This window comes from Heptranchias perlo, unplaced genomic scaffold, assembly GCF_035084215.1.
Source record: "Heptranchias perlo isolate sHepPer1 unplaced genomic scaffold, sHepPer1.hap1 HAP1_SCAFFOLD_656, whole genome shotgun sequence".
NCBI lineage: Eukaryota > Metazoa > Chordata > Chondrichthyes > Hexanchiformes > Hexanchidae > Heptranchias > Heptranchias perlo.
The window spans coordinates 86,879-101,435 of NW_027139684.1; the positions used below are offsets into that span (position 1 = coordinate 86,879).

The window sequence follows — 14,557 nt, forward strand, 5'->3', positions numbered from 1 at the left end:
TCTGACCTGAGATAAGAACATAAGAAATAGGGGCAGGAGTAGGCCATTCGGCCCCTCGATCCTGCTCCACCTTTCAATCAGATCATGGCTGATCTTTGACCTCAACTCCACTTTCCCACCTGATCCCCATATCCCTTGATTCCCTTCGAGTCCAAAAATCTATCATAGAATCAGAGAAGTTCAGGCACAGAAGGAGGCCATTCGGCCCATCGTGTCTGTACTGTCCGAAAAAGAGCCATCCAGCCTAATCCCACTTTCCAGCTCTTGGTCCACAGTCTTGTAGGTTACGGCTCTTCAAGTCCACATCCAAACACCTTTCAAATGAGTTGAGGGTTTCTGCCTCTCCCACCCTCTCAGGCAGTGAGTTCCAGACCCCCACCACCCTCTGGGTGAAAACATTTCTCCTCAGCTCCCCTCTAATCCTTCTACCAATTACTTTAAATCTATGCCCCCTGGTTACTGACCTCTCTGCTGAGGGAAATAGGTCCTTCCTATCCACTCTATCTCGGCCCCTCATAATTTTGTACACCTCAATTAAATCTCCCCTCAGCCTCCTCTGTTCCAAAGAGAACAACCCCAGCCGATCCAATCTTCCCTCACAGCTAAAATTCTCCAGTCCTGGCAACATCCTCGTAAATCTCCTCTGTACCCTCTCGAGTGCAATCACATCCTTCCTGTAATGTGGTGACCAGAACTGTACACAGTACTCAAGCTGTGGCCTAACTGGTGTTTTATGCAGTTCCAGCATAACCTTCCTGCTCTTATATTCTATGCCTCCGCTAATAAAGGAAAGTATCCCGTATGCCTTCTTAACCACCTTATCTACCTGTCCTGCTACCTTCAGGGATCTGTGGACATGCACTCCAAGGTTCCTCTGTTCCTCTACACCTCTCAGTATCCTCCCATTTATTGTGTGCTCCCTTGCCTTGTTTGCCCTCCCCAAATGCATTACCCCACACTTCTCCGGATTGAACTCCATTTGTCACTTTTCTGCCCAGTCCATTGATATCTTCCTGCAGTCGACAGCAGTGAAAAAATTGTTGACTTTAATCTATTTTTGTTTAAAGAAGCAGTCTCCACAGAGACTATCAAAAATTGCCATTACCGACTATATTTCAAGTCAGCATAGCGAGATATTGGGTAAAGTTTTCAATAAGCAATAATCACGCCTCAGTTCAACCTCATCGGCTACGATACTGTCACTGCGCAAAGTTAAAGAGATCCACCCTGACACACTGTGGTCTATCCGACTCGTACCCTTCACATTTGTGGTGAGTGGAGGTAACTTTTTAAATTATCAGCTCGGATCGTCTTTTCAACTGGCAATCACATAGTTTTCTTAAAAACATCGAGAAAACTCATTTTGTTCACAAAATATTGAAATGGGAATAAACTTTAATAGAATGGAAATATGTTAATTACTACAGCTACTTTGCATAAACTAATGTATTTATAAAACATCTTTGGGTTTTCCTTGATTTTACTTGCCAATATTTTTTCATGCCCTCTCTTTACTTTCCTAATTTCCTTTTTAATTTCACCCCTGCACTTTCTATCCTCCTCTGGGCTTTCTGTAATATTGAGTTCTCGGTGTCTGACATAAGCTTCCCTTTTCTGCCTTATCTTACCCTGTGTGCTCCTTGTCATTCAGGGGACTCTGGATTTGGGAGTCCCTCCATTTTCTTTGTGGGAACATATTTGCTCTGAACCACCACTATCTCCTCCTTGAATGCTGTTCTGACACTGATTTACTTTCAAATAGCTGTTTACAGTCCACTTTTGCAAAATCACTTCTCAGCTCAGTAAAATTCGCTTTTCCCCGATTGAAAACTTTTACTCCTGTTCTATCTTTGTCCTTTTCCATTAATACTCCAAATCCAACTGAATTATGATCATTACCACCAAAATGCTCTCCCACTGATACACGTTCCACCTGCCCAGAATCATTCCCCAAAAGTAAGTCCAGAACTGTCCCCTCTCTTGTTGGGCTTGCTATGTACCGGCCAAAAATGTTGTCCTGAATGCATTTTATGAATTCTGCACCCTCAATACCCTTTACACTGATTCTATCCCGGTTAATATCAGGGTAGTTGAGATCCCCGATTACTGCCATATGAATCTCAGTCTTGAATATACTCAACGACTGAGCATCTACAGCCCTCTGGGGTTGAGAATTCCAAAGATTCACAACCCTCTGAGTGAAGATATTTTTACTCATTTTGTCCATAAATGGCCGACCTCTTCTCCTCTCTTTCAAATCTGCCGTCATCACCCCCTTCACAATAAACCCACTTTGACCCCTCTGCCCTTCCAACTATTTCTAACCTCCCGATCCACTTAAACGTACAGTCGCCTCCCAAATCCGTTCCCACCTTTCCAAAAATCTACTTTATTCATAACATTTGCAGCAATCCATAAAATACAGTTCTCATCTCACATTCCAAACGTACACAATACAGATTGTACAATTTGCAGGTTCCATCAAGTACAGTTCAATGAACACATTGGACATAATTACAGTTCATTACACTCTGGGGTGTCTCATTGCATTACACTCAATACAGATTATTGATTACAGATTCATTACAGTACATTACAGATTCATTACAGGTACATTACATCAATTTGAATTTTACATTCTGCCCGAGGGGGATTTTCCCTGATTTCAGCCCCTCGGTATACAATGGCGGGAAGGCCCTAAACGGTTGCCTTTCCCCACAGAGCCTTTGCGGAGGCCGCACCCGTCCTCAGTGTGTCTCTGAGCACGTAGTCCTGGACCTTGGAATGTGCCAGTCTGCAACACTCGGTCGAGGACAGCTCCTTGCACTGGAAGATCAGCAGGTTTCGGGCAGACCAAAGGGCATCTTTCACTGAGTTGATGGTCTTCCAGCAGCAGTTGATGTCCGTCTCAGTGTTTGTCCCCGGGAACAGCCCGTAGAGCACAGAGTCCTGTGTTACAGAACTGCTCGGGACGAACCTGGACAGATACCACTGCATCTCTCTCCAGACCTTCTTTGCAAAGACACATTCCAGAAGGAGATGGGTGATGGTCTCGTCTCCACCGCAGTCTCCTCTGGGACAGCGCGCGGTGGGTCTGAGATTCCGGGAGTACATGAAGGATCTGATGGGAAGGGCCCTTCTCACCACCAGCCAAGCTACAGGAACCAGAATGAATGTGATGTTTCCTCACAATAAACAGTACAGCCAGCTCCTTCTCACACACAGTCGGTACATTATCACACACAGAGCGTAGAGACACAGACAGATCGTCAGTTCCACAGTCTCAGACAGCAGAATTAGTCAGTCCCACACTGATCCCAAGTTCCAGAGATACAGTTTCAATCCAACAGTCAAACAGATCCGGAGAGACAGACATTGTTCCCATTTCATCCCAACTCAGTACCTCTGACAGGGAGAGAGAGAAATCCCAGATCAAAATCACACCCACTATCAGATTGAAAAGCATTGTGTCAGTCTCACAATACTGCAGACTGAGCTACAAATTAAATACCACATAGAACTGACACACGGTCCCCATTTGAAAGATACAGACTGAATCTCAATAATGGAGCCCCAGATTCAAATTAAATACCAGACAAGAACTCCCACATTGTGAGATTAAAACATGCAGTATCCATCCCAATAATGCACCCTGAGAGACAAATTACATTCAAATCCAGAACTCACCGACACTATCAGGTGGAGAGATGCGGAGAAATATTGTAAACTGAGATACAAACTAGATACCAGTTCAGAACACACCCATAGTGTGACATTGAAAGACACATTATCGATTCCATTAATGGACCGAGAGCTGGACATTACACACAGTCTGAAAATCACACACAATGTCAGACTGAAAGATTCAGGGCCAATTCCATTAGTGCAGACTGAACTACACATTACATCCCAGTCCAAAAATCTCATACACTATCAGACTGAAAGATTCAGTATCAATTCCATTAGTTCAGACTGAACTACACATTACATCCCAGTCCAAAAATCTCATCGTGTCAGACTGAAAGATTCAGTATCAATTCCATTAGTGCAGACTGTGCTACACATTACATCCCAGTCCAAAAATCTCATACACTATCAGAGTGAAAGACACGGTATAATTTACAGAGGTTCACAGAGGGACAGATTTAATACAATATCAAACTCACACTCATTACCCATTTAAAACCGACTGCATGAAATTCAAAAATGTCCCCATATTGAGAAATTAAATACTAAATTCAAAAATATTTCGATGTTAAGATATTAAAGATACAGTTTCAAACACTATCCTCTGACCTGAGATAAGAACATAAGAAATAGGGGCAGGAGTAGGCCATTCGGCCCCTCGATCCTGCTCCGTCATTCAATCAGATCATGGCTGATCTTTGACCTCAACTCCACTTTCCCACCTGATCCCCATATCCGTTGATTCCCTTAGAGTCCAAAAATCTATCATAGAATCAGAGAAATTTAGGCACAGAAGGAGGCCATTCGGCCCATCGTGTCTGTACTGTCCGAAAAAGAGCCATCCAGCCTAACCCCACTTTCCAGCTCTTGGTCCGTGGCCCTGCAGGTCACGGCTCTCCAGGTTCACATCCAGGTATTTATTGAATGAGTTGAGGGTTTCTGCCTCTCCCACCCTCTCAGGCAGTGAGTTCCAGACCCCCACCACCCTCTGGGTGAAAACATTTCTCCTCAGCTCCCCTCTAATCCTTCTACCAATTACTTTAAATCTATGCCCCCTGGTTACTGACCTCTCTGCTAAGGGAAATAGGTCCTTCCTATCCACTCTATCTCAGCCCCTCATAATTTTATACACCTCAATTAAATCTCCCCTCAGCCTCCTTTGTTCCAAAGAGAACAACCCCAGCCTATCCGATCTTTCCTCATAGCTAAAATTCTCCAGTCCTGGCAACATCCTCGTAAATCTCCTCTGCACCCTCTCTAGTGCAATCACATCCTTCCTGTAATGTGGTGACCAGAACTGTGCGCAGTACTCAAGCTGTGGCCTAACTAGTGTTTTATGCAGTTCCAGCATAACCTCCCTGCTCTTATATTCTATGCCTCGGCTAATAAAGGAAAGTATCCCATATGCCTTCTTAACCACGTTATCTACCTGTCCTGCTACCTTCAGGGATCTGTGGACATGCACTCCAAGGTCCCTCACTCCCTCTACACCTCTCAGTATCCTCCCATTTATTGTGTACTCCCTTGCCTTGTTTGCCCTCCCCAAATGCATTACCCCACACTTCTCCGGATTGAATTCCATTTGCCACTTTTCTGCCCACCTGACCAGTCCATTGATATCTTCCTGCAGTCTACAGCTTTCCTCCTCACTATCAACCACACGGCCAATTTTTGTGTCATTTGCAAACTTCTTAATCATGCTCTCTACATTTATGTTTAAATCATTGATATAATCACAAAAAGCAAAGGACCTCTTACTGAGCCCTGCGGCACCCCACTGGAAACAGCCTTCCAGTCACAGAAACACCCATCGACCATTACCCTTTGCTTCCTGCCATTTTAGATCCAATTTGCCACTTTCCCTTGGATCCCATGGGCTTTTACTTTTCTGACCAGTCTGCCATGTGGAAACTAGTCAAAAGCCTTGCTAAATTCCATGTGGATATCATCAGATATGTTACCCTCATCGACCCTCCTTGTTACCTGCTCAAAAAATTCAATCGAGTTCGTCAGACACGAACTCCCCTTAACAAATCCATGCTGACTGTCCTTGATTAATCCGTGCCTTTCTAAATGATGATTAACACTGGCCCTCAGAATTGATTCCAGTAATTTGCGCACCGCTGAGATTACGTTGACTGACCTGTAATTACTCGGTCTATCCCTTTCTGCCTTTTTAAACATCAATACAATGGTTAGCAGTCCTCCAATCCTCCGGCACCTCTCCTGTATCCAGTGAGGATTAGAAAATGATGGTCAGAGTCTCCGCTATTTCCTCCCTGGCTTCTTTTAACAGCCTGGGATACATTTCATCCGTCCCTGGTGATTTATCTACTTTCAACGATGCTAATCCCCTGAACACTTCCTCTCTCACTATGTTTATCCCATCCAGTATTTCACACTCCTCCTCCTTAATTACAATCTCTGTATCGTCACCATCTTTTCTGAAGACAGACGCAAAGTATTCATTAAGAACCAAACCCACATCTTCCACCTCCACACACAGGTTACCTTTTTGGTCTCTAATAGGCCCGACTCTTTCCTTAGTTATCCTCTTGCTCTTAATGCATTTATAAAACATCTTTGGGTTTCCCTTGATTTTACTTGCCAATATTTTTTCATGCCCTCTCTTTGCTTTCCTAATTTCCTTTTTAATTTCACCCCTGCACTTTCTATCCTCCTCTGGGCTTTCTGTAATATTGAGTTCTCGGTGTCTGACATAAGCTTCCCTTTTCTGCCTTATCTTACCCTGTGTGCTCCTGGTCATCCAGGGGACTCTTGATTTGGGAGTCTCACCTTTTTCTTTGTGGAACATATTTGCTCTGAACCACCATTATCTCCTCCTTGAATGCTGTTCTGACACTGATTTATTTTCAAATAGCTGTTTCCAGTCTACTTTTGCTAAATCACTTCTCAGCTCAGTAAAATTCGCTTTTCCCCAATTGAAAACTTTTACTCCTGTTCTATCTTTGTCCTTTTCCATTAATACTCCAAATCTAACTGAATTATGATCATTACCACCAAAATGCTCTCCCACTGATACTCCTTCCACCTGCCCAGTTTCATTCCCTAAAACTAAGTCCAGAACTGCCCCCTCTCTTGTAGGGCTTGCTACGCACTGGCCAAAAATGTTGTCCTGAATGCATTTTATGAATTCTGCACCCTCTATACCCTTTACACTGATTCTATCCCGGTTAATATCAGGGTAGTTGAGATCCCAGATTACTGCCATATGAATCTCAGTCTTGAATATACTCAACGACTGAGCATCTACAGCCCTCTGGGGTTGAGAATTCCAAAGATTCACAACCCTCTGAGTGAAGATATTTTTTACTCATCTTGGCCCAAAATGGCCGACCTCTTGTCCTCTCTTTCAAATCTGCCGTCATCACCCCCTTCACAATAAACCCACCGTGACCCCTCTGCCCTTCCAACTATTTCTAACCTCCGGATCCACTTAAACGTACAGTCGCCTCCCAAATCCGTTCCCACCTTTCCTGCAACTCCATGTTTGAATCTCTCCAATCAGGTTTCCGGCCCTGCCACAGTATTGAAACGACCCTTATCAAAGTCACCAATGACATCCTATGTGACTGTGACCGTGGTAAACTATCTCTCCTCATCCTTCTCCACCTGTCTGCAGCCTTTGACATGGTCGACCACACCATCCTCCTCCAACCCCTCTCCTCCGTCCTCCAGCTGAGTGGGACTCCACTCGCCTGGTTCCATTCTGATCTCTCCAGTCGTAGCCAGAGAATCACCTACAATGGTTTCTATTCCCACCCTCACCCCGTTACCTGTGGAGACCCCCAAGGATCTATCCTTGGACCCCTCCTATTTCACATCTACACGCTGCCCCTCGGTGACATCATCCGAAGACATGACAACAGGTTCCCCATGTAGGCTGGAGGCACCGAGCTCGACCTCACCACCACCTCTCTCCACCCCTCCACTCTCTCTGTATGGTCAGGCTGCTGGTCTGACATCCAATCTTGAATCAGTTGTAATTTCCTCCAATTAATCATTACAAAGACTGAAGCCATTGTCATTGGCCCATTCACAAACTCCGTTCCCTCTCCCCCGATTCCATCACACTCCCCGGCCACTGTCTAAGGCTGAATCAGACTGTTTGCAACAACAGAATCCGATTTAACCCTGAACTGAGATTCCCAATCGCATATTCACTCCATCCCCAAAACCACCTACTTCCATCTCCATAATATCACCTGTCTCAATCCCTGCCCCAGCCCACCTGCTGCTGAATCCCTCATCCATGTTTTTGTTCCCTCCAGATTTGATTATTCCAATGTTCTCCTGGCCGGTCTCCCATCGTCCACCCTCCATAAACTTGAGCTCATCCAAAACTCTGCTGCCCGTATCCTGACCATTCACCCAAAAACCCCCAACTCCTCAGTTTTAACATTCTCATCCTTGTGTGCGAATCCATGGCCTCGTCCCTCCCAGGCTCCGTCGCCTCCTCCAGCCCCACAACCCTCCAGGAACCCTGCGCTCCTCCAACTCTGGACCATCCCTGAACACCACCATTGGCAGCTGGATCGTCAAAGCAACATTCAACACACCAACACAAACTAATCATTACAGCAACAGAAACAACTTGAAAAGATTGTCAACTTCAAACTATTTTTGGTTAACAATTGTAAACAATTTTACAACACCAAGTTATAGTCCAACAATTTTATTTTAAAATCCACAAGCTTTCGGAGGCTTCCTCCTTCCTCAGGTGAATGTGGAAATGAAATCCTCGAACCCTTCGCATTTATAAATCACAGAACAATGCCTGGTGATTGCAGAAAGTCTTTTCAACTGCCCGTTGCCAAGGCAACCAAGGTGTTCAGACAGACAGGTGTTACCTGCAGGGCCACCGAATATACAAACGGCCAGAACTAAAAAAACAGATGATATGGAGATGCCAATTAAAAAAAACAGAGCGAGAGAGGCAGAAACATCGAAACATCCGGAAGGAAAAGACAGCAATTGACCCATTATATTAAAAACAGATAACATTTGTTCGCTGGTGGGGTAATGTGTAGCGTGACATGAACCCAAGATCCCGGTTGAGGCCGTCCTCATGGGTGCGGAACTTGGCTATCAATTTCTGCTCGACGATTTTGCGTTGTCTTGTGTCTCGAAGGCCGCCTTGGAGAGCGCTTACCCGAAGATCGGTGGCTGAATGTCCTTGACTGCTGAAGTGTTCCCCGACTGGGAGGGAACCCTCCTGTCTGGCGATTGTTGCGCGGTGTCCGTTCATCCGTTGCTGCAGCGTCTGCATGGTCTCGCCAATGTACTATGCTCTGGGGCATCCTTGGTTAAAGAAGCAGTCTCCTCACAGACTATCAAAAATTGCCATTACCAACTATATTTCAAGTCAGGAAAACAGGGCATTGGGAAAAGTTTTCAATAAGCAATAATCACATCTCGGTTCAACCTCATCAACTACAATACTGCCACTGCGCAAAGTTAAAAACATGTGTCCTGACACACTGTGGTCTATCCGACTCGTACACTTCAAATTTGTGGTGAGTCGAGGTAACTTTTTAAATTATCAGCTCGGATCGTCTGTTCAACTGGCAATCACATTGTTTCCTTAAAAAATCGAGAAAAATCATTTTGTTCGCAAAAGATTGAAATGGGAATAAACTATAATAGAACGGAAATATGTTAATTACTACGGCTGCTTTGCATAAACTAAAAACACTGAATATTGAGAGGGAATGAGAACATTAGAACATAAGAAATAGGAGCAGGAGTAGGCCAATCGGCCCCTCGAGCCTGCTCCACCATTCAATAAGATCATGGCTGATCTGATCCTAACCTCAAATCTAAAATCATGTCCAATTTCCTGCCCGCTCCCCGTAACCCCAAATTCCCTTTACTTCTAGGAAACTGTCTATTTCTGTTTTAAATGTATTTAATGATGTAGCTTCCACAGCTTCCTGGGGCAGCAAATTCCACAGACCGACTACCCTCTGAGTGAAGAAGTTTCTCCTCATCTCAGTTTTGAAAGAGCAGCCCCTTATTCTAAGATTATGCCCCCAGTTCTAGTTTCACCCATCCTTGGGAGCATCCTTACCGCATCCACCCGATCAAGCCCCTTCCCAATCTTATATGTTTCAATAAGATCGCCTCTCATTCTTCTGAACTCCAATGAGTAGAGTCCCAATCTACTCAACCTCTCCTCATATGTCCACCCCCTCATCCCCGGGATTAACCGAGTGAACCTTCTTTGTACTGCCTCGAGAGCAAGTATGTCTTTTCTTAAGTATGGTAAGTATGAGAACTTCCTCAAAAGCAAAATACTGCGGATGGTGGAAATCTGAAGTAAAAACAGAAAATGCTGTAAATCCTCAGCAGGTCAGGCAGCATCTGTGGAGAGAGAAACAGAGTTAATGTTTCAGCTCAAAGACCCTTCGTCAGAACTGGAAGAAGTTCAAGATTAAACAGTTTTGAAGTAAGTCCAGAGTGAGGGAAAGGAGGGAGGAGAGGAGGAAAGAGCAAAAGGGAGGGTCTGTGAGAGGGTGGAGGGCAGAAGTGATTAAATGACAGAAGGGATGATGGTGCAAGGCAAGGAGGGCGGGAATGGGACAAGTAAAGGAACAAAAGATGGGTCTGGAGGAGGGGGAAATGGGAACAGAAGAACCATTCCCAGCAGCTGCTGTCCGAAAAAATGGGAGCAGTGGTTCTGATCTGAAGTTATTGAAATCAGTGTTGAGTCCAGAAGGTTGTAAAGTGTCCAATGGAAAGATGAGGTGCTGTTCCTCGAGCTTCATTGAGCTTCATTGGAAGAGGCCGAGGACAGAGAGGTCAGAGTGGGAGTGGGACGGGGAATTAAAATGGGAAGTGACCTCTTATTTCCTTTTTCACTTCTCCTCTGTACTTTCTATATTCAGCCTGGTTCTCACTTGTATCATCAACTTGACATCTGTCATCCATCCCCGTTTTCTGCTTCATCTTATTCTCTATCTCTTTCTTCATCCAGGAAGCTCTGGCTTTAGTTGCCCTACATTTCCCCCTCATGGGAATGTACCCAGACTGTACCTGAACCATCTCCTCTTTAAAGGCCGCCCACTGTTCGATTACAGTTTTACCTTCCAATCTTTGATTCAATTTACCCCCGGGCCAGATCCGTTCTCAACCCACTGAAACTGGCCCTCCTCCAATTAAGTATTTTTACTCTAGATTGCTGCTTGTCCTTTTGCATAACTAATCTAAAACTTATGATATTATGATCACTGTTCCCGAAAGGTCCCCCCACTGACACTTGATGCACCTGACCCACCTCATTCCCCAGAACTAGATCCAGTAATGTCTCCTTCCTCGTTGGGCCATAAAAATTCTGATCAAGAAAGTTCTCCTCAACATACTGCAGAAATGTCTCCCCCTCTCTGCCCTTCACACTATTACTATCCCAGTCTATATTAGGACAGTTGAAGTCCCCCATTATCACTGCTCGATAATTCTTGAACCTCTCTGTAATTTCCCTGCAAATTTGCTCGTCTATATCCTTCCCACTAGTTGGTGGCCCATAGAATACACCCAGTAGTGTAATGGCACCTCGATTGTTTCTTAACTCTAACCAAATAGATTCTGTCCTTGACCCCTCCAGGACATCCTCTCTCTCCAGCACTGCAATATCCCCCTGAATCAATACTGCCGCACTCCATCCTTTTTTCCTTCCCTATCTTTCCTGAACACCTTGTCTCCAGGAATATTTAGCCAATCCTGCCCTCTCTTGAGACAGATGTCCGTTATCGCCACTACATCATATTCCCATGTGGCTATTTGCGCCTGCAGCTCACCAACCTTATTTACCAGGCTTCGTGCGTTTACACACATGCACTGTTAAGCTATCTTCGACCTTCTCATATTGTCTCTTAGTCTGATCCCACCTAATATGGTAATATTTCTTACTCTAGTGCTATCTGTCTCTCCCAATCCTTCATGCGCCTTGTTCCTCCTTTCCAGTGCTACATCCTGGTGCCCACCAGCTGCCAAATTAGTTTAAACCCTCCCCCACAGCACTCGTGAACCTCCCTGTAGGAACATTGGTCCCAACTCTATTGAGGTGCGACCCGTCTGTCTTGAACAGGTCCATCCTGCCCCAGAGACCGACATGGAGAGAGATAGTAAAGGGGAGAGAAGCATGGAGATAGAGAGAGAAACACAGAGACAGATATGGAGAGAGGGAGAGAGAAACAGAGGAAGATATAGAGAGTGAGAGAAAAAGTGGGACAGACATGCAGAGAGAGTAAAACAGGAAGGTAGACACGGAGAGAGAAAATCAGTGGGACAATCACAAAGCGAAAAAGATAAGGGGAGAGAGACAGAGAAAGAGATGGATATGGAAAGAGAGAGAGTAAGAGAGAGGGAAACATGGGGAAAACGAGAAACAGAGGGACAGACAAGGAGAGAGTGAGAAACACCGAGACAGATATGGAGAGAGGGAGAGAGAAACACAGAGATCGACAGAGAGACGGAGAGAAACAGCGGGACAGACATGCAGAAAGACAGACATGGAGAGTGAGAGAAACAGAGCGACAGACAGAGAGAGAGAGAAAGACAGAGACACAGACAAGGAGAGAGAGAAACAGAGGGACATAAAAGGAGAGAGATTGAAATTGGGAGACAGACATTCAGAGAGTGAGAAACCGAGAGACAGACATGGAGAGAGAGAGAGAGAAAGGGAGACAGGAATCAGGAAGAGGCCACAAAGCACCATGACAGCAGAACCTGACAGAGGGCATAAAACAAATTCCTGGGGCATTGAGACCAGTTCTGTATCAGGAGGGACCTGCACAAGCTGGACGGGTTGCATCTCAACAGTGCTGGGACCAAAAACCTGGCGGGGAGGTTAACTAGTGTTGTTCGGAAGGGTTTAAACTAATTTAGCAGGGGAATGGGCACCAGGATGAAATATTAGAGAAGGGAAACAAAATGCACAGAGGACTGGGAGAGACAAATAGAACTGGAGCAAGGAATAGGTCAGAAATAGGAGGGAGGAATCAAGCAGTAAATGTGTGGCTCTCTGAGATGAGTTCGGAGTGTTGGCATGTAGATGCACAGAGCATGGGAAATAATGTTGGTGATCTGCAGGCACAAGTGGACACATGGGACCATGATATAAAGGAGAGCTGGCTCAAAGAAGGGGAGGATTGGGTATTCAGGAAAGATAGGGGATGACAGAAAGCGGGGGGAGTGGGTACAGGTTTGCTGGCGGCAGAATTGATCAAATAAACTATTATAGGACTGGAAAGGGATGATAGAGTTGAGGGGTCAGAAACAGAATCTATTTGTTTGGAATGAAAGTACAATCGAGGAGTTATCACACTACTGGGTGTATATTATAGGCCACCAAATAGTGGGAAGTAGGTAGAGGAGCAAATTTGTAGGCAAATTAGAGAAAGATGCAAGAACTAAAGAGCAGTGATAATGGGGATCTTCAATTATCTCAATAAAGACTGGGATAGTAACAGTGTAAAGGGCAGAGGGGGTGGAATTCAGGAAATGTACACTGAACTTTCGTGATCAATGTGTTTCTAGCCCAACGAGGAAGGAAGCAGAGTTAGATTTAGTTCTGGAGAATGAAGTGGGGCAAGTAGAGCATGTTTCAGTGGGGGAGCATTTGGGGAACACTGATCATAATATCATTAGGTTTAGAATAGTTATGCAGAAGGACAAGGAACAATCATTCATAAAAATACTTAACAGGAGGAGGGCTAATTTCAGTGGTTAAAAGGGGATCTTGCCCTGGTGGATTGGAATCAAAACTCGGAAGGCAAATTAGTAATTAAACAATGAGAGGCCTTCAAGGAGAAGACGGTTCGGGTACAGAGCAGATATATTCCCACGAGGGGGGAAAGGAAGAGCTCCCTGGATGACAAAAGAGATAGAGAGTAAAATGAAACAGAAAAAGGAGACTTATGATAAATGTAAGGTTCATGGATGTTTCATGGACTTGGATATAATTTCAAAGTTTGCAGGTGACACGAAACTCAGAAATGTAGTGAACAATGTGAAGGCTCGTAACAGACTTCAGGAGGACATAGACAGACTGGTGAAATAGACTAGCACATGGCAGATGAAATTTAACGCAGAGAAGTGTGAAGTAATACCTTTTACGAGAAAGAATGAGGAGAGGTTAAATAAGCTAAATGGTACACAAACTAAGTGGCATAGTCCCACGAGGGGGAAAGATAGGGCAACTGAAGCCAGAGTTCCCTGGATGACAAAAGAGATAGAGAGTAAGATGAAGCAGAAAAAGTAGCGTGTGACAGACATCAGGTTGATGATACAAGTAAGAACCAGGCTAAATGTAGAAAGTTCAGAGGGGAAGTGAAAAAGGAAATAAGAGGGGCAAAGAGAGAGTATGAGACTAGACTGGCGGCCAATATAAAATGGAATTCAAAAGTCTTCTATCGGCAGGTAAAAAGTAAATGGGTAGTGAGAGGAGGGGCCGGACGGATTAGGGACCAAAAAGGAGATCTACGTTTGGAGGCAGAGGGCATGGCTGAGGTACTAAATCAGTATTTTGCATCTGTCTTTCCCAACAAAGTAACAGTAAAAGTTCTCCTCCATGTTGAACACCACTTGGAGGAAGCACTGAGGGTAGCAAGGGCACAGAATGTACTCTGGGTGGGAGACTTCAATGTCCATCACCAGGAGTGGCTCGGTAGCACCACTACTGACCGAGCTGGCCGAGTCCTGAAGGACATCGCTGCCAGACTGGGCCTGCGGCAGGTGGTGAGCGAACCAACACGAGGGAAAAACATACTTGAACTCGTCCTCACCAATCTACTTGTCGCAAATGCATTCTGTCCATGACAGTATTGGTCGGAGTGACCACCGCACAGTC

General features: G+C 44.9%; 2 non-coding genes across 2 annotated transcripts; both read right to left on the bottom strand.

The window, feature by feature from the left end:
- Window positions 1-1,073: 1,073 nt before the first annotated feature.
- Window positions 1,074-1,214, bottom strand: LOC137318144 (U4 spliceosomal RNA). Its single transcript, XR_010961811.1, has one exon. It is a non-coding gene; the product is annotated as a U4 spliceosomal RNA (small nuclear RNA).
- Window positions 1,215-9,026: 7,812 nt separating this feature from the next.
- Window positions 9,027-9,167, bottom strand: LOC137318151 (U4 spliceosomal RNA). The gene has a single exon (XR_010961818.1). It is a non-coding gene; the product is annotated as a U4 spliceosomal RNA (small nuclear RNA).
- Between the last annotated feature and the right edge of the window lie 5,390 nt (window positions 9,168-14,557).